Consider the following 26,137-nt stretch of genomic DNA (forward strand, 5'->3'; position numbering starts at 1 on the left):
GTGTGCAAACAGAATGGCTAATAAGCCATAAAGCAATAAGCCATAAAGCCAAATAAAACATCATAATCAATATAGCCACAGGCTATCACATCACAGAATGGCAATGAAGCCATATATCATACGCAGTACTGCTATCAGAACCCTATTGGCATGTCAACCTATCCAAACCAATCACATTAGGCCTACTAGGACATATTACAAAGTCATTTCTTGAATATTTGTACTTTATGTGTAAGGTTACTATTCATTTCATTAGTCAACTAAAATATTGACTTTTCATAAATAATAGGTATATTGGTTCAAATATCATCAACATACCACATTTTGCATTCTAAAGTTGTTGGCATTAGTTGCTAATTCCATTTCAAAGCTTAGTGTTAGTTATTCATAATTTTTAGATTTCAAAACTCATGTTTACTATTCCAATGGTCATTTGTACAGTTGGAATTTGGCAAAATTGTCTTCATGAAAGTTGTTCCTTATTGTGTCTAGTTACATTTCCTTTTTTGAATCACTCCATTTGGAGTTTTTGTAGCTCAAGTTATGGCCTAAACACCATAACTGGCCGGATTGGACAGAATCCAAAATTCTGGGCAAAACTGGTTCTGCCAGATTTGGTAACCTATGTTTGGTTGGCAATTTGACTAGGTTATGCTCAGAATTTGGATTTATGTTCTTCATGAAAGTTGTAGACCTATGTCTCAGATTTCTGTTGGTAAAATTTCAGATCAATTGGACCTTTCTACACTGAGTTATGACCAAATGGATAAACACTGTTCATTTAGTCATTTTACCCAGGCAGAATGCAAGAAACTTGGATTAGGGTAATTTTTAGGTCAACTTGATTTAGTTTTCTGAGCAGGGTTTCTTCATCAATATTGTGCCATTATGTGTCTAGTTTCATGTTCAATTAGCCTTGCACCAATTGAACTTATACAACTCCATTTATAGCTGCCCAAACCTGCTGGACTCGCACCCAGTCCTGCAGGTCACCAAGGGCAGCATACCTCATTTCAACTCCAACACCCTTAATCACTTCAATTCCTTCTCACACACATTCAAATGGTCACTGGTTGACCATTACAAGGTTAACATACCATTACATGAGCAAACCCTAATGTTATTCAAATGTCTAAGTTCTTAAGTTCATTCATACACTATACTTGCATTTCACTTACACAATCATGTTCAAGCACTCATCTCATGCTACAGGCAGCTCATAAACACTTTACTTCAAGTGAATTCATCAAACCCTAACCACCCCTAGGCTGCTAAAATTTTTAGAGTGCACACACACACATTTTTATCTTGTTTTCTTACATTTCCTACTTACTTCATGCCATTAAACATGAATTTAATTAAAAATAGCAAAAGTTTGGACACTAACCTTGTTGGAGCTGAATTTCAAGCTAACCAAACTTGCTTTTTCCTTCCTCTTTTGTCTGCCTAGAGGATTTTCAAGTTGCAAGATAAATTTTTTGTGAAGCTATGTAGTGGTTTTAAGGTGAGATGAGGTGAGGTTGGGAGCTTTGGTGAGCTTTCATGGTGGAATGGGTATGGAGGAGAGGGAAACGACTGAAATGGTTTGGGAAGAAGAAACAGATTTCTTTTGTTAAATTTTACCTCATTTTACCTCTTTTTAATTGGTTTTTAATAGCTTGTTCAAATGTGATTGTTGGAAGCACTTTTAATGACATCATGGTGATGTCATAATTGACATTTTATCTCATTTTCCTTTCCTTTCTTCTTTACTCATTTTCAATTTAATTTTTAGCAATATTTATTCACATTTCATGTCATACTAATTATTTACTTAACTGGACAAGTCGGCTAAAAATCACCTCTGAAGGCGAAATGACAAAAATGCCCTCCGTTTGGCTTAACGCACTAAAATTGTCTATACTGATTGAAAAAATTTTCTAAACATTTTCTTGGCATTCTAATGCCATAGAAACCTCAATGATTCTTCTCTGGAGTCCCAAAAATTATTTTATGAATTTTCTCCTGGGTCTAAGGCTCCGAGTTGCGAGCACCGCAACTTCCCACTGGGTTACCCATCGCTAGAGCACCGGCTCCCTTAACTTGGTTGTATTTTATTTCTAAAATTTTTCCTACATTTTTCTTATTAATATCTGAGTTAATTATAGTTTCTCGCTTTAGTTTTTTTTTTTCCAGACATTCTAGCTGTCCGGACCGACACCGATCACCGGAACAGTAGAATGTACAGAATAGATACAGTGACGGTGTTACAACTCTTCCCCTCTAATTTAAATTTTGTCCTCCAAATTTACCTGACTTAAGTAATCGTGGAGTTGCTACCTACTTGTTTCTTCACTTCCTTGTATCGCCTCATCAGTGTTTGGGATTGGCTCCTCCTTAGCTTCCATAGCATATACCTGTGGTGCCACCTTGACTTCGGGCCTTTTGACTATCTCAAAAATAATTTTCTGTGAAATGTCAGCCATTTCTGCTCTACTCGATCTTTTACCCCTTTGAACTGTAGGGGCAGGTCTATCAACTTGTACCGGAGCTATTGAACCATTCCTCTAAGGGCAATCTCTTATGAAATGATCCGTAGCCCCACACTTGAAACACTATCTAGTTAATAGTCGACACTCCTCTCTGTGTCTCCTACCACAATGCATACATTCAGGCACTGGGGCTAATCCCCTTATTACTATGCCTGGGGAACTAGCTATAGATATCCCAATCTGGCCTCTCTGGCCCTGTGTCTGATCTTGTGAACCAGAACCTTTAAACTTCTTACTATCAGTCGATATACTTGACTGCCCTGGTCCAAATTCCCTCTTATGCTGCCTATCTTTCCTATTCTGTTCACTTACTCTGACCCTTTCCACTTTCAGTGCGGCTTCAACTAATTTTGTGAAGTTCGTAATCCCCAAGGCAGTGATCATTATTTTAATATTGTCATTTAGCCCCTCTTTAAACCTTCTGCACCTCTCTGCTTTTGTGGGGACTATCTCTCTTCCGTAGCGGCTTAGTCTGACAAACTCCTTCTCATACTCTGCTATTGATAGCTGCCTCTGCCTCAGATTAATAAACTCTCTTCTTCTATCTTCCAGGTACACACTTACCACATACTTCTTCTTAAATTTAGCGAGGAAGAAATCCCAAGTTATCAACTCTGGCTGGACCTCACTAGATATAGTATCCCACCACTGATAGGCATCATCTTGAAGTAGGGACATAACACCCTCCAAGTTCTGCTCTGGGGTGCAATACAGTTGCTTCAATACCCTTATGGTACGGTCTAGCCAATTCTCAGCCGCCACCGAGTCATCTTCTTTCTTACCAATGAAGTCCACGGCTCCAAATTTTCTTAGTTTTTCTAGATGGGATTTCTGCTGTGGAGGTGGTGGTGGTGGTGGCATAACCCCAGCCATCTGTCTGAAGAATTCTACCATTTGCTGAAACATAGCCGGCGGAGGCTATGCAGGCACTGCTAGTGTCGGTGGAGTAGGTTCTCCCTAGCCCTCAATCTTAGCTGCAGGTAGAGAACGACTCTCCACTTCCTCATCTAGTGCTCTCTGTGACGTGGGGTCCATATCCTAATAAAAATAAGAAAGACAAATAGATCTACATTAGTGTCACATCGACTCTTACAAATGTAATGCATGGTATGGACTCTATCTAGACCCAAAAACGCCTAAACTGTGCTTTGATACCACTAAATGTGACACCCTTACCCGTCTACAGTGTAGCTGAGCAAGATATGCCACACAGTGTACTGGACACCATATTTTATTTCAATCGTTTTTTATTCTTCCTTAATTTATTTTTTTATGGTGATAAAATGCAATTTGTGAAATTTGACTTATTTAAGTTATTTATTGAAATTATAAATTCATTTAAGGTTCTAAAATTTTTATAGAAAATCCAGCAGAGTACCGGCTAAAAATGGAGAAAACAATTATTCGGAACCTGTGAAAAACACTTCCAATAATTGTTCAAATCACAACTCCAATTCTCACATTAATTTACAACAATTTCTTAATAATTCCTCCATTTGTTATTCATTCATTTCACATCATCATCATGCTTAAATCATAAATAAATTCTCATATGTTATTTATAAACACAAAGTTACTAATACTTACATTAATATAAAATTATATTACATTTTTTCAAATATACATGATAAAATAAGAGTTTAATTGTAACATCCTCACTTTAGCTAGTCTGTACAGTTTATTGTTTCGGTGACCAGTGTTGGTCTAGACAGCTAAAACATCCGGAAAAATATTTAAACTAAAGTAAGGAACCATAATTAACTCAAATATTAATAAGAAAAATTTAGAAAAAATTTTAGAAATAAAATACAACCAAGTTAAATGAGCCGGTGCCCTAGCGAGGAGTAACCTAGTAGGAAGTTGCGGTTCTCGCAACTAGGAGCCCTAGACCTAGGGGAAAAATTATAAAATAATTATTGGGACTCTAGAGAAGGGTTATTGAGGTTCTTATGGCATTAGAATGCCAAGAAAATGCTTAGAAAAATTTTTCAATTGGTACAGATAATTTTGGCCCATTAAGCCAAACGGGGGGCATTTTGGTCATTTCGTCTTCAGAAATGATTTTTGGCCAACTTGTCCAGTTAAATAAATAATTTATATAACATAAAATATGATTAAATGTTGTTAAAAATTTAATTGAAATTAATTAGACAAGAAATGGAGAGAAAATGAAAGAAAATGGCATTATGACATCATAGTGATGTCATTAAAGTTTTCCCAACCAACCCAATGTTTACACATGGCATAAACTTATTTAAAAGAGACAAATGGGCCGGAAAAATGAAACAAAAATCAGATTTCTCTTCTCTTCATCTTCCTTGCCGTGAACCTCCTCCATAGCCAAACCATTTTCAAGCTTTCAAAGCTTGATTTTCACTCACTTTTACCCAACAAAACCCTAACCTAGCAATACAAAAAAGTGTTCTTGCATCTTGGTGATTCTTTTGGGAGCAAAATGAAAAGGAAAAGAGCAACCCTAGCAAGTGGGAAATCTCACTCCATAGAGGTTAGTGACCTAACCTTAGTTTTCACCTTAAATTCATGTTAAGGACTATATATGAGTGCAAATTACAAAGAAAATTTGTTGAATACCAATTGTATGCCAACCCTAAATTTTGGCAGCCTTGGTTAGGGTATGAATGTGATGAGTTTTATGGAGTTAAAGTGATAGTTTGGCTGCCCTCAATATGCATGAATTGAGTGGATTGATGAAATGCAATGATAATGCATGATTTGTAATGTTTGAGTTAGGGTTTGAGGTGAAAAATGAGACTTTGACCATGTGATGATGGAAATAGTTTTTAATAGTCAATTAGTGACCATTTCATTTGGTTTGAATAAAAAATTAAGTGAATTGTGTAGTGGGATTTGGATTTGGTGTGGCTGCCCTTGGTGACCTGCAGAATTGGACATGAGTCCAGCAGGTTTGCACAGCAATAACTTGAATTATAGAGGTCCAATTGGTGCAAGGTCAATTGAAAATGAAACTAGACATATAATGGCATAACTTTAGTGAAGAAACCATGCCCAGAAAACCAAACCAAGTTGACCAAAAGTTTGTCCTAATCTGGGTGACCTGCATTCTGCTTGGGCAAAATGACTAAATGAACAGTATTTGGTCATTTGGCCATAACTCAGTGTAGAAAGGTCTAATTGACCTAAAATTTTACCAGCAACAAGCTGAGATATAGACCAACAACTTTCATGAAGAAATGTAACCAAAATTATGACTAGAACATATTCAAAAAGTGAGTTGCAGTCACTGTTCCAAGTACTGTAGATTTGGTCAGTCCAGAAATTCTAGACAAAATTTCAATCCGACCTGTTGTGGTTTTTGGGGCATAACTTGAGCTACAAGACTCCAAATGGAGTGATTCAAAAAAATAAATGCAACTAGACAAAATAAGAAACAACTTTCATGTTGATCATTTTGCCAAATTCCCATTGCAAAAATGACTAATGGAACAGTAAAAACAAAGCATGAAAACTGAAAATTTCTGTCTAATTAACATTAAGTCTAGAAATGGTATTGGTAACCAATACCAACAAATTTAGAATGCAAAATGTGGTATGTTGGGAGTATTAGAACCAATGTACCTATTGTCTATGCAAAAGTCAACATTTTAGTTGACTAATGAAATGAATAGTAACACTAAAACTTGAATTTCAAGAATTGTGAAATTTAAAAGTGTAATATGCCCTAGAATACCTAACAAGATTGGTTTGGATAGCTTGGCATGCCAATAGGATTTTGTTAGCAGTATTGCATATCGCTTCATAACATTCTGTGTTTCATGGCTTTCCATGCCATTCTGTGACATAATAGCCTTTGGCTATGTTATTTGAGTTGATATACTTGAGTTTTAACCCTGATAATTATTACAACTTATTAGCTGTTCTGTTGCACACCGGGAGACACAATGTGACCGATGGTGTGATGGTCCGAGGTACTTAGTACCCAGTGCCAGTTTACTCGTTTATCCAGTCCAGTCAACTAGTATGGGTTACTCGGGAAATGATAATAAATTTTGCCAAATTTTAATCAAATAATACTGCAATAAATAGCAGAAATTAAGTCTACTAAAAAATGTAAACATAAATTCTGCATACTTATTTTTATTCCTATTTTATTTTATTTTATATTGTCACCACTAAGCAGAATTGCTTAGCGCGTCGCTTTTGCCATGGGCAGGTATTGGAGACCTAGCTGGGGAGCCCAGTAGACATTAGACAGGGTGAGCCTTCAGAGTTGCATCCGGAGTCCAGAGTCACCTCACATCTGCAGTGCATATGGTAGGACATTAGGATTTCGGGGTAGCACTTTGTATTTTTCATTTTGTATTAATTTTGGTTTGTAACTATAAACTCTTAAAATTATGTAACAATGTAAATATATGAAATTTCATGTTATTGAAATTTTCTGTATAATGTATGTTGATAAATGAAATGTTGAGAAATATAAATGTGCTTTAAGTGATGATGTGAACAGAAAAGAAAAGTTTCTGAAAATAGTATTGAGATTTTGAGATTGAGTTGAGAAATGTGTGTATAATGGAGTTTGGATTTGGAAATTATATTGGAAGTGTTTTTTTTAAACAGGTTCAGAAGAACTGTTTTTCCAATTTACAGCCGGCACTCTACCGGATTTTTTATAAAATTTACGGAAAAATTCAGATTTATCAAAAATTGAAAATAAATGAATTAAAAGGGATAAATTGTAATTGAAACATGAATTGGTGCTCCGGCACACCGAGTGGCATAACTTGCTCGGCTACACTGTAGATGGGTAAGGGGTGTCACATTAATTTCAAAACTTACAAAAATTACAAAATACAAAATGGGGCCTAGTGTCCTACCAATGCACTGTAGTCTGTGAGGTGACACGGACACTATGCAGAACTATGAACAGCCTTACCCAATCTGTGGTCTACTGGGCCCTCTGTCCAAATCTTCAGTACCTACGCGTTGCAAAAGCAACGTGCTAAGCATAAAGCTTAGTGGTGCCAATAATACAAGAAAATATAATATGCAAATAAAAGTAATAATTTCCTAGTTATTGTGTTCATAAGAAATGAATAATTAGTAACTTATTATTTAGTCGAGGGCTAATTACATTTTATGATATTAACTTCTTCATGCATTTTGTTAATTATTTTCTTGATGATTTTGAGCTTCTTTGTATTTTATTGTAATCATTCTTGATATTTAATTTCCGTATTTTCTTTAATAATAAGTTCAATTACAGTTATACTTTTGCATGCCCAAGTAACCTATACAAGTTGACTGGACTGGATAAATGAGTAAACTAGCACTGGGTACCAGGTAGCTTGGGCCGTTACACCATTGGTCACAATGTGTCTCCCGGTGTGCAAATAGAATTGCTAATAAGCCATAAAAGCAATAAGGCATAAAGCCAAGTAAAACATCATAATTAGTATAACCATAGGCTATCACATCACAGAATGGGAATGAAGCCATACATCATACGCAGTACTGCTATTAGAACCCTATTGGCATGCCAACCTATCCAAACCAATCACATTAGGCCTACTAGGGCATATTACAAAGTCATTTCTTGAATATTTGTACTTTATGTGTAAGGTTACTATTTATTTCATTAGTCAACTAAAATGTTGACTTTTTCATAAATAATAGGTATATTGGTTCAAATATCATCAACATACCACATTTTGCATTCTAAAGTTGTTGGCATTAGTTGCCAATTCCATTTCAAATCTTAGTGTTAGTTATTCACAATTTTCAGATTTCAAGCCTCATGTTTTCTATTCTATTGGTCATTTGTACAGTAGGAATTTGGCAAAATTGTCTTCATGAAAGTTGTTCCTTATTTTGTCTAGTTACATTTTCTTTTTTGAGTCACTCCATTTGTAGTTTTGTAGCTCAAGTTATGGCCTAAACACCATAACTGGCCGAATTGGACAGAATCCAAAACTCTGGGCAAAACTGGTTCTGCCAGATTTGGTATCCTAAGTTTGGTTGGCAATTTGACTAGGTTATGGTCAGAATTTGGATTTGTGTTCTTCATGAAAGTTGTAGATCTATATCTCATATTTCTTCTGGTAAAATGTCAGGTGAATTGGACCTTTCTACACTGAGTTATGACCAAATGAATAAACACTGTTCATTTAGTCATTTTGCCGAGGCAGAATGCAAGTCACCCAAATTAGGGTAATTTTTAGGTCAACTTGATTTAGCTTTCTAGGCAGGGTTTCTTCACCAAAGTTGTGCCATTATGTGTCTAGTTTCATGTTAAATTGGCCTTGTACCAATTGAACCTATACAACTCTATTTATAGCTGCCCAAACCTACTGGACTCACACTCAGTCCTGCAGGTCACCAAGGGCAGCATACCTCATTTCAACTCCAACACCCTTAATCACTTCAATTCCTTCTCACACACATTCAAATGGTCACTGATTGACCATTATAAGGTTAACATACTATTACATGAGCAAACCCTAATGTTATTCAAATGTCCAAGTTCTCAAGTTCATTCATGCACTATACTTGCATTTCACTTACACAATCATGTTTAAGCTCTCATCTCATGCTATGGGCAGCTCATAAACCCTAACCACCCCTAGGCTGTTGAAATTTTTAGAGTGCACACACACACACATTTTTATCTTGTTTTCTTACATTTCCTACTTACTTCATGCCATTAAACATGAATTTAATCAAAAATAGCAAAAGTTTGGACACTAACCTTGTTGGAGCTGAATTTCAAGCGAACCAAACTTGCTTTTTCCTTCCTCTTTTGGCTGCCTAGAGGATGTTCAAGTTGCAAGATAAATTTTTTGTGAAGCTATGTAGTGGTTTTAAGGTGAGATGAGGTGAGGTTGGGAGCTTTGGTGAGCTTTCATGGTGGAATGGGTATGGAGGAGAGGGAAACGGCTGAAATGGTTTGGGAAGAAGAAACATATTGCTTTTGTTAATTTTTACCTCATTTTACCTCTTTTTAATTGGTTTTTAATAGCTTGTTCAAATATGATTGGTGGGAGCACTTTTAATGACATCATGGTGATGTCATAATTGACATTTTATCTCATTTTCCTTTCCTTTCTTCTCTATTCATTTTCAATTTAATTTTTAGCAATATTTATTTATATTGCATGTCATAATAATTATTTACTTAACTGGACAAGTCGGCCAAAAATCACCTCTGAAGGCGAAATGACCAAAATGCCCTCCGTTTGGCTTAACAGACTAAAATTGTCTGTAGCGATTGAAAAAATTTTCTAAACATTTACTTGGCATTCTAATGCCATAGAAACCTCAACGATTCTTCTCTGGGGTCCCACAAATTATTTTATGAATTTTCTCCCGGGTCTAGTATAACACCCTTTACCCGTCTACAGTATAGCCGAGCAAGGCGTCCTACACAGCGTGCCGGAATACCTAGTCTGTGATTATCTCATTTCCTAAGCTCAATTTGATTTTTAAGATGTCTTTTATGAAATATTTATATCACGCTGATACTGTTTTCATAGTTTAATAAAATCAGTGTTTCAAAAATGATAATAAAAATTTGGCAAGGTGCCGTCTATATTTCGGACAAACTGTCCTTTCAAATCCGTTAAAAATAGTTTAATATAATAATATCTAAATCTCAACTATTTCATAGTCTCGATTTCTCAGTAAAGTCAATAGACTTTTACAGTCATTGAACAGTTTCATAATATAGTCCATAATAATTTAAATATATCCAGAAAATCTCCATGTTATTTAATATATACAAAATATTGCAAACTTTAGAGTTTTCATAATATTACAAAATACAGGGCCGAATTTCAAATACAACAGATGTATAAAATACAAGATATCCTAAGTCCTACCATGTATGCAATACAGTGCAAATGACTCTAGACTCCTGTGCAGATCTGACATCTCACCCGGTCATAGGTTTGCTGGGCTCCCCAACTGTGTCTCCAATACCTACGCATTACAAAAGCAACGCGCTAAGCAATTTTGCTTAGTGGTGCCAAATATAAAGAAATATATACTAAAATAAAGTAAATGAAATTATTTATAAATTTATGACATCGATATTCTTTACAGTTGTTGATTCTACTTTTATTCACTAACATTTCAATATTTGGTAATTTTTGGTAGTGCTGTATGTCAGTAGATTTGATTTAGCTATTTGAATTTAATAGTACTTGAATTACTGCTCGTGTAGCCTATATACTGACTAGACTGGATAAATGGATATACTGGCACTAGGTACCTAGTACCTCAGGTCGTCACACCATCGGTCACAAAGTATCTCCCGATGTGCAAATAGTGTGGCTAAAAAGCCATATAATAAATCTAACGATAAACCAAGTATAAATACACAATATGTATAGCCGTAGGCTTTTAAAGTCACAGTGCGGCATAATATACCATAAAAAAACAGTATGGCATAAGGCCATTTACAGAACAGCTGTCAAAATCCTATTGGCATGCCAACCTATCCAAACTAGTTAACTAGGCAAACTAGGGCACATTATAAATTAATTGTTTAATTTTTCGATTTTTAGAGTTTACTAGCTATTATGTAATTCATAAGTCAATGCATATGTTGACCTTTTTAGATACTATGGATAAGTTGTTTCTGGCATCAACATATCACAAATTGTAATTCAATATGTTGCCAATATGGTGCAATTTACCATTTTTAGAAGTTGGCATTCATTGCCAAATTGCTTCGAGCATCATTGTATGTAAATGTCAAATTCTCAATTTTTGTGTGCTAGATTGGTTTAGCTTATAAGTCCTATTTCTCTTGGTTTTTAGCTTTTGGTCAAAGAAGCAAAATTATAGCTATATGTCTTATTGCACTCGGGGCAAAATTTCAAGTCATTTTGAGTTGTATAGACTAAGATATGGTCAATTTACTAAAGCTGGACAGATTGCACCTTTAGTGCAAAATTTGTTCAATTTTAGGTCACTTTTAGTTCTTGCAATTTTGGTACCCGAATTTGTGCAAGCTATTTGACTTGGTTCTGGCCATTTCTGAGCTTTGATATCTCCATAAGAATTGTAGCTCTATGTCTAAGCTATCCATGGTAAAAATTTCAGATCAATTGGACCTGTTTTGAGTGAGTTATGGTCATCCTAATGATTATTGTTCATATGGTCAAAAATCTGGGTTGCAAGGTTGCCATTCCGGATTTGGTCATTTTTAAGGTTAGTTTCTAGGCAGAATTTTGGCAACATTTCTACATGAAAGTTGGCCTATTTGGTGTCTAGTTTCACCCCCTATTGGCTTCATACCAATTGGGTTCACAGTTTGGCACTTATGACCTAATTTAGGTACTGCCAACATACATAACCTGCATTTAAACATCACACTTCCAATTTTGACAATCCTCCTCCTTCCAATACTTCAATATTCAATCAATGGCACTTCTATATATATTGTACACAATTCCAGAAAATATTTTAGGCAGAATATTCAAGTGCTCATTGCACACAATTCATCAAGTTCAACATTCACTTCCACCAAAATTCAATATATCTCAATATCAATATTACACATACACTTCCATATACTCATACCTCAACATCAATTACACATGCTACCCATAATTTAACATTATCATATTTCATTAATAAACTTCATATTCATACACACAAATTTATGATATTATAGGCTACCAAACATGGCAGTTTGCCAAAGCATCAAGGTCCCATTTCAAACCCTTAATTCAAGCACTAACATGCACATACTTGGATATTAACTGACTACATCTTCCATTTGAGTTAATCAACCTTAGTTCCCATCCATTAGAGGTAAGAAAAACTCAAATACAACAAATCTTCATGGCTGCCAAAAATGGACAAGTTCATTTCTCAATGTTTTCTTCATTTCTCTTCACCAAAATACTCACCTCAGCCTAAAAACAAGGTTTACTAAAGCAAGGGAGAAGATTTGGATACTTACCACTTTTGGAGCTTGTTATAACTTCACCAAATCTTGTTTTTCTTGTTTCCAATATCTTTCCCAAGGTGAGTAGGCAAGCTTTAATGAAGGAATCAAGTGGAAAGGATGGCTTGATCAATGGTGCATGGTGATGGAGGGAGTTCGGCCATGGTGGACTTCCATGGAGGTTCAATTCGGCCAAAGCTTTAAAGGTTGAAGATGAAGATGATAATGAGTGCAATCTACTGTCCCAAAGCTTATTTTGGTGTCCCAATATTCAAGTTAGTGGAGCACTAAGTTCATTTTAATGTTTAATTAGTTAAAGTTTCCTTATTTGCTCATTTATCTCAATTCTTTCACTATTTACGTAATGTATCTCATTTTAATTTTTTCATGACATTTTCTAAGTGAAATATCATTTATTTTTAATGGAAATTAAGGTCAAAATGCAACTCTAGGTGTCAAATGACCAAAATGCCCCACTTCATGTTATATTCCCAATTTTTCGGTAACACCGATTTTTGTCTGTTTCTTGATTTTTCATTTTTCTTTGTACTAATTTATTAATTTTTCTTTGATAATTCTAGTATCAATTATATTTCAATAAACCTTTACTTACATCTCGAAATTTAATTCCGAGGGTTTCCCGTGGTCCTGTGGTCGGCAACGGCCTTCCCGGTGCAGTCACCCATCGCTGCGGTGCCGGCTCTTTTAACTTAGCTTCATTTTCTCTCTTTCATTTTTCTTTGATTTTTCTTGTATTTTATTTTTATTTATTTCATCATTATATATCTGTTCACTATCACCGAAGTGTAGTTCCAGACATCCTGACTTGCTTGGACTGATATTTGGCCACTGGAGCAATAGAACGTATAGAATACGTACAAGGAGGATGTTATAATTCTTCCCCTCTAAATAAAAATTTCGTGCTCGAAATTTACCTAATGTAAAGAGCTGACGGAACTGTTGCCTCATTGTCTCCTCGCTCTCCCATGTTCCCTCTTCCGTGTTGTGGTGCCTCCATAGGATTTTTACTAGTGGAATTATTTTGTTTCTGAGCTATTTTACCTCTCGCGCCAAGATTTTAATCGGTTCTTCTTCATATGTCAGGTCAGGTTGTACCACAATTTCTTCTGCTGAGATGACATATGAAGGATTTAATCTGTATGTTTTGAGCATCAAGACATGGAACACATTATGTATCTTGTTCAGCTCTGGTGGTAAGGCTAATCTGTAGGCTACTGGCCCCACACATTCAATAACTTCATATGGGTCAATGAACCTACGGCTTAATTTTCCGTTTTTCCCGAATCTCAACACTTTCTTCCACGGTGATACTTTGAGAAATACCTTCTCGCTAACTTCATACTCAATGTCCTTTCTTTTCAAGTCAGCATAAGATTTCTGTCAGTCTCAGGCAACTTTCAAATTGGCCTTTATCAGTTTCACCTTTTCCTCTGTCTGTTTTATCAGGTCTGGCCCCACTAACTTATCTTCACCCAATTCAGTCTAACATACAGGTGTTCTGCATTTTCTCTCATACAGTGCTCCATAGGGTGCCATTTATATGCTAGCTTGATAACTATTGTTGTATGCAAATTCTGCCAGTGGAAGATATCTGTCCTAACTTCCCTCAAACTCAATAACACAACTTCTCAGCATATCCTTGAGGACCTATCACATATGTTCAGTTATTATTATCATTATTAGTTCAATTATTATTTACAATAACTCAATGAGTTTCAAATTTTACCTGGATTATTCTTTCTGACTGTCCATCCATCTGAGGATGAAAAACCATACTAAAATGGAGTTGTGTGCCCAAGGATTCTTGTAATTTCTTACAAAATCTAGATGTAAACCTCGGGTCTCAATTAGATATAATGGAAAGCGGAATTCCATGTAGTCTAACTATCTCACTGATGTACAATTCTGCTAGCTTTTCCAGTGAGTAGTCAGTTTTGACTGGCAGAAAATGTGCTGATTTGGTCATCCTATCCATAATCACCCATACTGCATCATGCTTCTTCTGAGTGAGAGGTAGACCACTGACAAAGTCCATAGTGACTCAGTCCCATTTCCATTCAGGTATGTTTATGGGCTGTAACAAACCTGATGGAACTTGATGTTCTGCTTTGACTTGTTGACATGTCAAGCATCTAGTTACATAGTCAGCTATGTCCTTCTTTATACCTGGCCACCAGTATCAAAGTTTCAAGTCATGGTGCATTTTTGTGCTTCATGGGTGCATAGCATACACACTGTTATGTGCTTCTTTCAGAATACTAGTTTTTAACTCTTTATCATTTGGTACACACACACTTTCTTGATAGTATAGGCACCCATTTTCTTTCACTTTATATTCAGTTTCCTTCCCCTCAGTGATTTTGCCCATAACAGCCATTAATTTCTCATCTGTCTTCTGCCCATCCTGTATCTGTTGTGACAGATTCGGCTTCACTTGCAACTCAGCCAAAATAACTCCATCATGAGTTAAGGACAGTTGGGCATTCAGCGATCTTAATGCTACAATAGATTTTCTGCTTAAAGCATCAGTGACTACATTTGCCTTCCCAGGGTGATAGTCAATCACACAATCATAATCTTTCAGAAATCCAATCCATCGCCACTGTCTCAAATTAAGTTCCTTCTGGGTTGGCAAATACTTCAGACTCTTATGGTCTATATATATGTAGCATTTTTCTCCATTCAAGTAATGCCTCCATATCTTCAATGCAAAGATAATTACTGCTAACTCCAAATCATGAGTAGGGTAATTCTTTTCATGTGGCCTTAACTGCCTAGAAGCATATGCGACCACTTTCCCTTCTTGCATGAGTACACACCCTAACCCATTGTGTGAGGCATCACTGTAGACTACAAAGTCTTTTCCCGACACTGGCCGTGTTAACACTGGTGCCTCTGTCAACATAGCCTTCAGCCTCTCAAAACTGGTTTGACACTTGTCATTCCAGTCAAATTTCATATTCTTGTGTGGTAATTTGGTTATTGGAGCAGCTATCAGGGAAAATCCCTTTACAAATCTTCTATAATATCCAGCTAACCCCAAGAAACTTCTGATCTCAGTTGTATTTATGGGAGACTTCCATTCCATCACTGCTTCAATCTTTTTGGGATCCACTTTAATCCCTTCAGATGATACTACATGTCTAAGGAATGCAATCTCATTCAGCCAGAACTCACACTTGGATAATTTAGCATACAGTTTCTTCTCTTTTAGAGTCTACAGAACAATTCTCAAATGTTCATCATGTTCTGCTTTATCCTTGGAATACACCAGGATATCATCAATAAAGATCACTACAAACCGATCTAAGTATGGATGGAAGATATGGTTCATAAGGTCCATGAATGCTGCAGGAGCGTTTATTAACCCAAATGGCATCACCAGGAATTCATAATGCCCATACTAGGTTCTGAATGCAGTCTTAGGCACATCTGCATCCCTAACCCTTAGCTGATGATACCCTGATCTGAGATCAATCTTAGAAAACACACCGGCGCCCTTCAACTGATCAAACAGATCGTCAATTCTAGGCAACAGATACTTGTTCTTCACTATTACTCTGTTTAACTACTGGTAGCCAACATATAACCTTAGTGTTCCATCTTTCTTCTTTACAAACAGTACCGGAGCTCTCCACGGTGACACACTGAGGCGTATGAACCCCTTGTCTAGTAATTCTTGCAGTTGGATTTTTAACTCTTTCAATTCAGCAGGTGCCATCCTATACGGAGCAATTGAAATCGGAGTTGTACCTGGCATAATCTCAATAGCAAATTCAACTTCCCTTTCTGATGGCAAACTAGGCAATTCCTGAGGAAATACCTCAGAGAAATCCCTTACTGTGGGTATGTCAGGCAAGTCAAGTTTACCCTGCCTAGTGCCAATCACGTGTGCCAGATAGGCTTCACACCTTTTTCTCAACCATCTCCTTGCAATTATAGCTGAGATGACATTGGACAAGAAATCTATCCTTTCACCCACAAGTGTTATTTCTTCGTTCTCAGCAGTTTTCAGAGAGATTCTCTTTAATTTACAATCTACTATTACCTGATGATGGGATAACCAATCCATTCCCAAAATCACATCAAACTCATGGAAAGGCAGTTCCATTAAGTCTGCTGAGAACTCTTTCCCTTGAATCTTCAATGGATAACCCTTATACACCTTGTTTACTACCACACTATGGCCTAGCGGATTTGTGACCAGGATGTCTTGGTCACTTTCCTCTACTGGTATTCCCTTTTCTACGGCCAGCTTGATACAAATATATGAATGAGAAGATCCAGGATCCACTAATACATGCACAAAAGTATTATAGAGGAGGAAAGTACCCTTAATAACATCTGGAGCATCCTGTTCCTCCTGTGCCCTTATTGCATAGGCTCTGGCTAGTTTTCTACCTTCTATTGATACAGGTTTCTGTGAAGTACCGGTTGCCTCAGCCTTACCCTGCTTTCTACCCGTTGGAGTTGGAGGGGCAGGCCTAACAGTTGATACTGGAGTGGATGTAGCAGTTCTGCGAGGATAATCTCGGACTAGGTGGTCTGTAGATCCACACCATAAACAAGCACCTATCATCCTCCAACATTCACCCTTATGCCATTTTTGGCAATGTGGGCAAGCAACAGATACTGTTGGGGCTGGTCCCCTGAACCCTGTCCCTGGAGAGCTAGCCATTGAAGGTGTGGACTGGCCTCTCCTTGGTGCAAACTGAGATTTGGGCCTCTGTGACTGACCCTGACTTGGTGTTCTACTGAAACTTTGAGTAGGTGAACCTCTGAACTTCTTACTAGGGGCAGAAGATGTACTGGCCTAACCATGACCTCTTTTCTACTGTTTGTCCCTTCTGCTCTACTCATTCATTCTAACTTTTTCAACCTTCAGTGCGGCTTCCACTAACTTAGCAAACTCTATAATCCCCAAGGCTGTAATCATTACTTTAATGTTATCATTGAGCCCTTCCTCAAATTTCTTGCATCTCTCGGCCTCATTAGGGACTATTTCCCACCCATAGTGGCTCAGTCTGACAAATTCTCTTTCATATTCAGGCACTGTCAGCTGTCTCTAGCGTAGGGTAATAAACTCCCTTCTCTTCTCTTCCTGGTATACACTGCCCACATACTTCTTTCTAAACTCAGTGAGAAAGAAATCCCAAGTTATTTGTTATGGTGGCACCTCACTAGTCACTGTATCCCACCATTGGTATGCATCATCTTGCAGTAGTGATACAGCAGCTTCCAAATTCTGCTATGGAGTACAATGAAGTTGTTTCAAGACTCTTCCAGTTCTGTCCAACCAGTTTTTAGCTGTGCAAGAATCATCTTCCCTTTTGCCCATAAAGTCCACTGCTCCAAACTTCCTGAGTCTCTCCATATGAGATTTTTGATGTGGAGGTGGAGGTGATGGTGGTGGTGGTGGTGGTGGCATAACTCCTGCCATCTGTCTAAAGAACTCAGTCATTTGCTGAAATGTGGCTGGTGCATTTGGTATTGGTGGAGCAGGTTCCCTCCTGTCTCTTGGTTCAGTCATAGATAGAGCATGACTTTCCACTTCCTCATCGACCGCTCTCTGTGATGTGGAGTCCATATTCTGATCAAAATAACAAATCAAATCAAAAGATCTGCATTAGAGTCATCTTAACACTTACAATGCAATGCATGATATGCAATCTATCTAGGTCCAGAAACGCCTAAACCGTGCTCTGATACCACTAAATGTAACACACTTTACCCGTCTACAGTATAGCCAATAAAGGCATGCTACATGGCGTGCCGGAATACCTAGTCTGTGATAATCTCATTTCCTAAGCTCAATTTGATTTTTAAGAAGTCTTTTATGAAATATTTATATCACGCTGATGCTATTTTTATACTTTAATAAAATCAGTGTTTCAAAAATGGTAATAAAAATTTGGTAAGGTGCCATCTGTATTTCAGACAAACTGTCCTTTCAAACCTATTAAAAACAATTTAATATAATAATATCAAAATCTCAACTATTTCACACTCTCAATTTCTCAGTAAAGTCAATAGACTTTTACAGTCATCAAACAGTTCCATAATACAGTCCATAATAATTTAAATATATTCAGAAAATCTCCATGTTATTTAATATGTACAAAATATTACAAACTTTAGAGTTTTCATAATATTACAAAATACAGGGCTGAATTTCAAATACAACAGAAGTATAATAAACAAGATATCTTAAGTCCTACCATGTATGCAATGCAGTGCAAATGACTCTAGACTCCTGTGCAGATTTGATGTCTCACTCGGTCGTAGGTCTGTTGGGCTCCCTAGCTGTGTTTCCAATACCTACGCGTTACAAAGGCAACGCGCTAAGCAATTTTTCTTAGTGGTGGCAAATATAAAGAAATATACACTAAAATAAAGTAAATGAATTATTTATGAATTTATGACATCGATATTCTTTACAGTTGTTGATTCTACTTTTATTTGCTAACATTTCAATATTTGCTAATTTTTGGTAGTGCTGTATGTCAGTAGATTGGATTTAGCTATTTGAATTTAATAGTACTTGAATTACTGCCCTTGTGGCCTATATACTAACTAGACTGGATAAACGGATATACTGGCACTGGGTACCTAGTACCTCGGGCCATCACACCATCGGTCACAAAGTATTTCCCGGTGTGAAAATAGTGTGGCTAAAAAGCCATATAATGTCACACCCTACCCCTCTGTAAGGCATAACATGATCTCGTAGAATACTTGATGAACTACCGAACTTCACCTACCGATAATTCATTAAGTACACTACAAGGGATTTTGAAATCATTTTCTTACATTTTGGAAGTGGTGAGCATTTTGGTAAGAATTAAAAATCATTTATTCAAGATTTAAATACTAATAAAAATTTTGTCCATTTAAATTTTGCCGTAAATTTTATAAAAATTTTGATAGAGTTGCATTTGAAATTGGAGAAAACAGTTCTTCAAATACCCTAAAAAAACACTTCCAAAAGTTTTTCACAACTCCCAACCTTCAATAAATCTCAATCAACTCAATTCAATGCACTTCAAATAATTTCACAATACAAATCAAGATTTATCATCTCAAAATATTTAATATCTCCAATCACAAAGCATAAAGTAAGAAATTCATAAGTACAAATATTAATTTACAGAAGGAAATCCAAAAAATAATATTATTACAATTTATTTACAAGTGCTCAACTTATATTGATACATACAACATTTCTATATTTACATCAAAATTATCTACAAGAGTATAAAATAATACCCGTATAAAATGATCGATGTGGTCTACAATTCGATAGCAGCTCACTCTGCTGCTTTCTCCTTGCTCTTATCTGCGACAGCAAAATAAGCTATCGCTGAGTATAAAAATACTCAGTGGTGCACAATAAATATTTAAAATGCAATACATAAATCATTCATTAGTGAAACACAATTTAAATATTTCTCAAATTAACAATGCTCATAATAACACAATTTAGTCAAACAATTTCATAAACACAGTGTTGCCAAAGTCATACACAACTTAAGCCATGACACAAAATTTCCGATCAATGCCGTGTTGTACACCACGACAAAGCAATCTCAACCCCATTAATCGAAATCAATGAGGGAGGTGGCTAGCTAGCTAATGAGTACTCATCCGATCTCAACCTCAACTGGCAAGCCAGAGAGAGAGGAAAATAAACGATCTCAACCCCATAAATGGAGGAGGAATAATGTGATACTGTCATGCTAAGTGTGAATATAAAATCAATTCAAAACAATTTATTCAAACAATTTATGAGAAATCTGATCAATTTCCAAAGTCACATTTACGATTATAAAATAGCAACACAGTACATAATTAATCAAAGAAGTCAAATTTTTGAGATTAAAATATTTAAACAATTATTATTGTGCACAAACCTGACGCGAGTCGCCTTTAGGCCTTGACTCAGTCTCTTTGAGTTTCCAAGTCTTTTTCAGCTGAAACACACAATTTCACAGTGTTTCAGTACCATAACTTAGCATAAATCCAAAAATAAATTTCACTTCATTTTTACCTAGCTTTAATGTACTAATTTTGACGTTCTCAAAGTTTTTGTATTTTGGGTTACTATTCACTACACTATTCCAGTCAAATTGTTGACTTTTAAAGGCTTAATAGGTATGGGAACTCCAACTTCACCCACATACCACATTTTGGTCATTAAATTTTTTGGTTTTGGTCATTTTCTCAAAGCTTAAGTCCTTTTGGCTAAATTGTCAAATTTTCAGTTTTGGTGCTCCTAGTTGCACTATTCCATTGGCAATTTTACTGTTGGAATTTGGCAAAACTTTCTTCATAGAAAATGTTCCTTAATGTCTTAAGTTTATTCTCATTTTTGGATCACCTCAATTAGAGTTTTGTAGCTCAAGTTATGGCCATTTGAACTAGGGCTGCCGGATTGAAAAAAACCCTGATTTTCTGGGCAAATTTTGGTGCTGGCAGATTTGAGTCACCAACTTGGGGTGGCCAAATGACTTAGTTGCTGGCATAATTTGGGCTTGGGTTCTTCATGAAAGTTTTAGGTATATATCTCATATAACCACTGGTAAAATTTCAGGTCATTTTAACCTGCCTAGCTCTAGTTATGACCAAATGAATAAACACTGTTCATTTGGTCAGTTTGTACAGTGGCAGACTGCTCTTATTCAATTTTGGTTAATTGGTTCACTAAGTTTTGGTCACTTTTTGGGCATGGTTCCTAAATGAAAATTGTGTCATTTTATGTCTATTTTCATCCCCAATTGGTACCATATCAATTGGACTTGTAAAATTTCAATTTTGGTCCTTCAAAGTTGACTTGGTCATGCTGCCAGTAGCATGACCATTCAACCTCCGAATTTGGCTTCACTCCCAACAATTCAAACACAACTCATTTGGTCACAATTGACCATTTTTCACTTCACAGTAGGTCAAACATGCCATTTACTCATTTCTTGCATTTTTGGTTCACAAACTCTAAGTCCCAAAACCCTAACTCACTTAATTGTTACAATTAATCACATTTATGCATTTCCATCTTACTACCATACTCATGTAAGTTTACTAACACCTTTAATTTATTCTAAACACATCAAACCATACAAAATCATACTCCCCTTCAACAGGCCAAAATTTCAGTTTGGTCCTCCCCCCCCCCCCCCCATATTTGTTTTCATTTCATTAGTTCTAAGCTCATTTCAACAACCAATTAGGCATTTAAAATGGAAAAATGACAAGTTAACATACTAACCTCAACTTAAACACCAAATCTTCAATTGTTCTCCTTATTTCTTCTTTCTTTCTTGTTCTTAAGTTGAGATTGCAAGCTCTAGTAAGGTTTTTAGGGGATTTGTTAAGGTTGAGTAAGGAAAAATTAAGCTTAGTGTAAGCTTAAAGAAAGAGCTTTCATGGAGGATTTATGGAGGAAGGTGGGGCGGCAAGGAGAGATGGAAGAAGACTTTTTGTTTCTTTTTTTTTTTTCTTTTCTTTTATCTAATTTAACTTATGGAAGACCACAAAAAAAAAATTAAATTAATTAATTTATTAATTAACACTTATGGCATCATGCATGATGTCATGCATGATGTCATCACCTTTTTACTTTTCATTTTCCTCTCTTTTTTTTTTCTATTAGTTCTTTAATTTAATTCTCAATTCCAAAATTTTCTTTTCTCCGATTTTATTTGACAGTTAGGTCAGGAGTCAGCTCTCGGGGTCAATTGACCAAGTTGCCCCTCACCGGTTCATCCCGGTTTGCAAATAATTCCATATTTCTTCCGGCTTCCTGACCTAATTATTTGACTGGCTTAACAGTTCTTTTTCGTGATTTTCTCTTTTCCACTGTGTTCATAAGGGTCCTAAGAACCGTAGCATCGCATTTTAAGGTTCAAAATTTGAGTTTAAAATGACTTCGCAGTCCTTCCTGAGGAGGTCACCCATCGCTGTGACTCTCAGCTCGTTTAACTTCTGTTTTTCCTATTTATACTTAACTAATTGAATATTACTAATTTTTTGTGTTTATGGTTTCTCTGGTTGTCTTAAGTATGATTCTAATCCCCTTAATTATCCGGACCGACACCGGCCACCAGACCAGTGAAATCTACCAGGCTATGCAAACGGGGGTGTTACATATAATAAATCTGACGATAAGCCAAGTATAAATACACAATATGTATAGCTGTAGGCTTTTAAAGTCACAGTGCTGCATAATATGCCGTAAAAATACAGTATGGCATAAAGCCATTTACAGAACAGCTGTCAGAATCCTATTGGCATGCCAACCAATCCAAACTAGTTAACTAGGCAAACTAGGGCACATTATAAATTAATTGTTTAATTCTTCAATTTTTAGAGTTTACTAGCTATTATGTAATTCATAAGTCAATGCATATGTTGACCTTTTTAGGTACTATGGATAAGTTGTTTCTGGCATCAACACGTCACAAATTATAATTCAATATGCTACCAATATAGTGCAATTTACCATTTTTACAAGTTGGCATTTATTGCCAAATTGCTTCAAGCATCATTGTATGTAAATGTCAAATTCTCAATTTTTGTGCGCTTGATTGGTCTAGCTTAAAGTCCAATTTCTCTTGGTTTTTAGCTTCTGGTCAAAGAAGCAAAATTGTAGCTATATATCTTATTGCACTCAGGGCAAAATTTCAAGTCATTCTGAGTTGTATAGACTAAGATATGGTCAATTTACTAAAGCTGGACAGATTGCACCTTTAGTGCAAAATTTGGTCAATTTTAGGTCACTTTTAGTTCTGGCAGTTTTGGTACCCGAATTTGTGCAAGCTATTTGACTTGGTTTTGGCCATTTCTGAGCTTTGGTGTCTTCATATGAATTGTAGCTCTATGTCTAAGCTATCCATGGTAAATATTTTAGGTCAATTGGACCTGTTTTGAGTGAGTTATGGTCATCCTAATAATTACTGTTCATATGGTCGAAAATCGGGGTTGCAAGGTTGCCATTTCGGATTTGGTCATTTTTAAGGTTAGTTTCTAGGCAGAATTTTGGCAACATTTCTACATGAAAGTTGGCCTATTTGGTGTCTAGTTTCACCCCCTATTGGCCTCATACCAATTGGGTTCACAGTTTGGCACTTATGACCTAATTTAGGTACTGCCAACATACACAACCTGCATTTAAACATCACACTTCCAATTTTGACAATCCTCCTCCTTCCAATACTTCAATATTCAATCAATGGCACTTCTATATATATTGTACACAATTCCAGAAAACATTTTGGGTAGAATATTCAAGTGCTCAATGCACACAATTCACCATTCAAGTTCAACATTCACTTTCACCAAAATTCAACATATCTCAATTTCAATATTACACATACACTTCCATATACTCATACCTCAATATCAATTATGCATGCTACTCACAATTTAACACTATCATATTTCATTAATAAACTTCATATTCACACACACAAATTCATGATATTATAGGCTGCCAAACATGGCAGTGTGCAAAAGCATCAAGGTTCCATTTCAAACCCTTAATTCAAGCACTAACATGCACATACTTGGATATTAACTTACTACATCTTCCATTTGAGTTAATCAACCTTAACTCCCATCCATTAGAGGTAAGAAAAACTCAAATACAACAAATCTTCATGGCTGCTGAAAATGGACAAGTTCATTTCTCAATGTTTTCTTCATTTCTCTTCACCAAAATACTCACCTCAACCTAAACACAAGGTTTACTAAAGCAAGGGAGTAGATTTGGACACTTACCACTTTTGGAGCTTGTTATAACTTCACCAAATTTTATTTTTCTTGTTGCCAATATCTTCCCCAAGGTGAGTAGGCAAGCTTTAATGAAGGAATCAAGTGGAAAGGATGGCTTGATCAATGGTGCATGGTGATGGAGGGAGTTCGGCCATGGTGGACTTCCATGGAGGTTCAATTCGGCCAAAGCTTTAAATGTTGAAGATGAAGATGATAATGAGTGCAATCTGCTATCCCAAAGCTTATTTTGGTGTCCCAATATTCAAGTTAGTGGAGCACTATGTTCATTTTAATGTTTAATTAGTTAAAGTTTCCTTATTTGCTCATTTATCTCAATTCTTTCACTATTTACGTAATGTATCTCATTTTAATTTTTCATGACATTTTCTAAGTGCAATATCATTTATTTTTAATGGATATTGAGGTCAAAAGGCAACTCTAGGCGTCAAATGACCAAAATGCCCCACTTCGGGTTATATTCCTAATTTTTCGGTAACACCAATTTTTGTCTGTTTCTCGATTTTTTATTTTTCTTTGTACTAATTTATTAATTTTTTATAATTCTAGTGTCAATTATATTTCAATAAATCTTTACTTACATCCTGAAATTTAATTCCAAGGGTTTCTCGCGGTCCTAGGGTCGACAACGGCCTTCTCGGTGCGGTCACCCATCGCTGTGGTGCCGGCTCGTTTAACTTAGCTTCATTTTCTCTCTTTCATTTTTCTTTAATTTTTCTTGTATTTTCTTTTTTATTTATTTCATCATTATATATCTGTTCACTGTCACCGATGTGTAGTTCTAGACATCCTGACTTGCTTGGACTGATATTTAGCCACTGGAGCAACAGAACGTACATAATATGTACAGGGAGGATGTTACATCTAGGGCTCTAAGTTGCGAGGACCGTAACTTCCCACTGGGCTACCCATCGCTAGGGCACCGGCTCACTTAACTTGGTTGTATTTTATTTCTAAAATTTTTCCTACATTTTTCTTGTTAATATTTGAGTTAATTATAGTTCCTCACTTTAGTTTTTTTTTTTTTTTTCCAGACGTTCTAGCTTTCCGGACCGACACCGGTCGACGGAACAGTAGAATGTACGGAATTAATACAGTGTGTAACACCCTCCCTGTAGCAACTCTATGCATTCTACTGTTCCAGTGAGTGGTGTCGGTCCGGACAGCTAAAACATCTAAAAGAATATTGAAACTAAAGTGAGGAACCATAATGAACTCAAATATTAATAAAAAAAATTTAGGAAAAATTTTAAAAATAAAATACAACCAAGTTAAATGAGCCGGTGCCCTAGGTATAGGTAACCTAGTGGAAAGTTGCGGTTCTCGCAACTAGGAGCCCTAGACCCGGGGGAAAAATTCATAAAAGAATTTTTGAGACTCTAGATAAGGGTCATTGAGGTTCCTATGGCATTAGAATGCCAAGAAAATGCTTAGAAAATTTTTCAATCGGTACAGACAATTTTAGCTTAATAAGCCAAACGGAGGGCATTTTGGTCATTTCGTCTTCATAGATGATTTTTTGCCGACTTGCCAAGTTAAGTAAATAATTATTATGACATAAAATATGAATAAATATTGCTAAAAATTAAATTAAAATTGAGTAGAAAAGAAAAAAAAAAGAAAATAAATTAAATAAGAAATTATGACATCACATGATGTCATTAGTGTGCCTCTACCCAATCATATGGTGACACATGGCTATAACTCACTTAAAATGAGTTAAATGGGTAGAAATGAAAGAAAAAAAAATCAGTTTTCTTTTTCCTTTCTTCTTCCATCCTTAGCCCTCCTAACCCTTACCACCATTAAAGCTTATCCAAGCTTTATAACCCACCCAAATCTCACTTGAAACCCTAAGTCTACTTCA

The sequence above is a fragment of the Hevea brasiliensis genome, chromosome 10, assembly GCF_030052815.1.
Source record: "Hevea brasiliensis isolate MT/VB/25A 57/8 chromosome 10, ASM3005281v1, whole genome shotgun sequence".
NCBI lineage: Eukaryota > Viridiplantae > Streptophyta > Magnoliopsida > Malpighiales > Euphorbiaceae > Hevea > Hevea brasiliensis.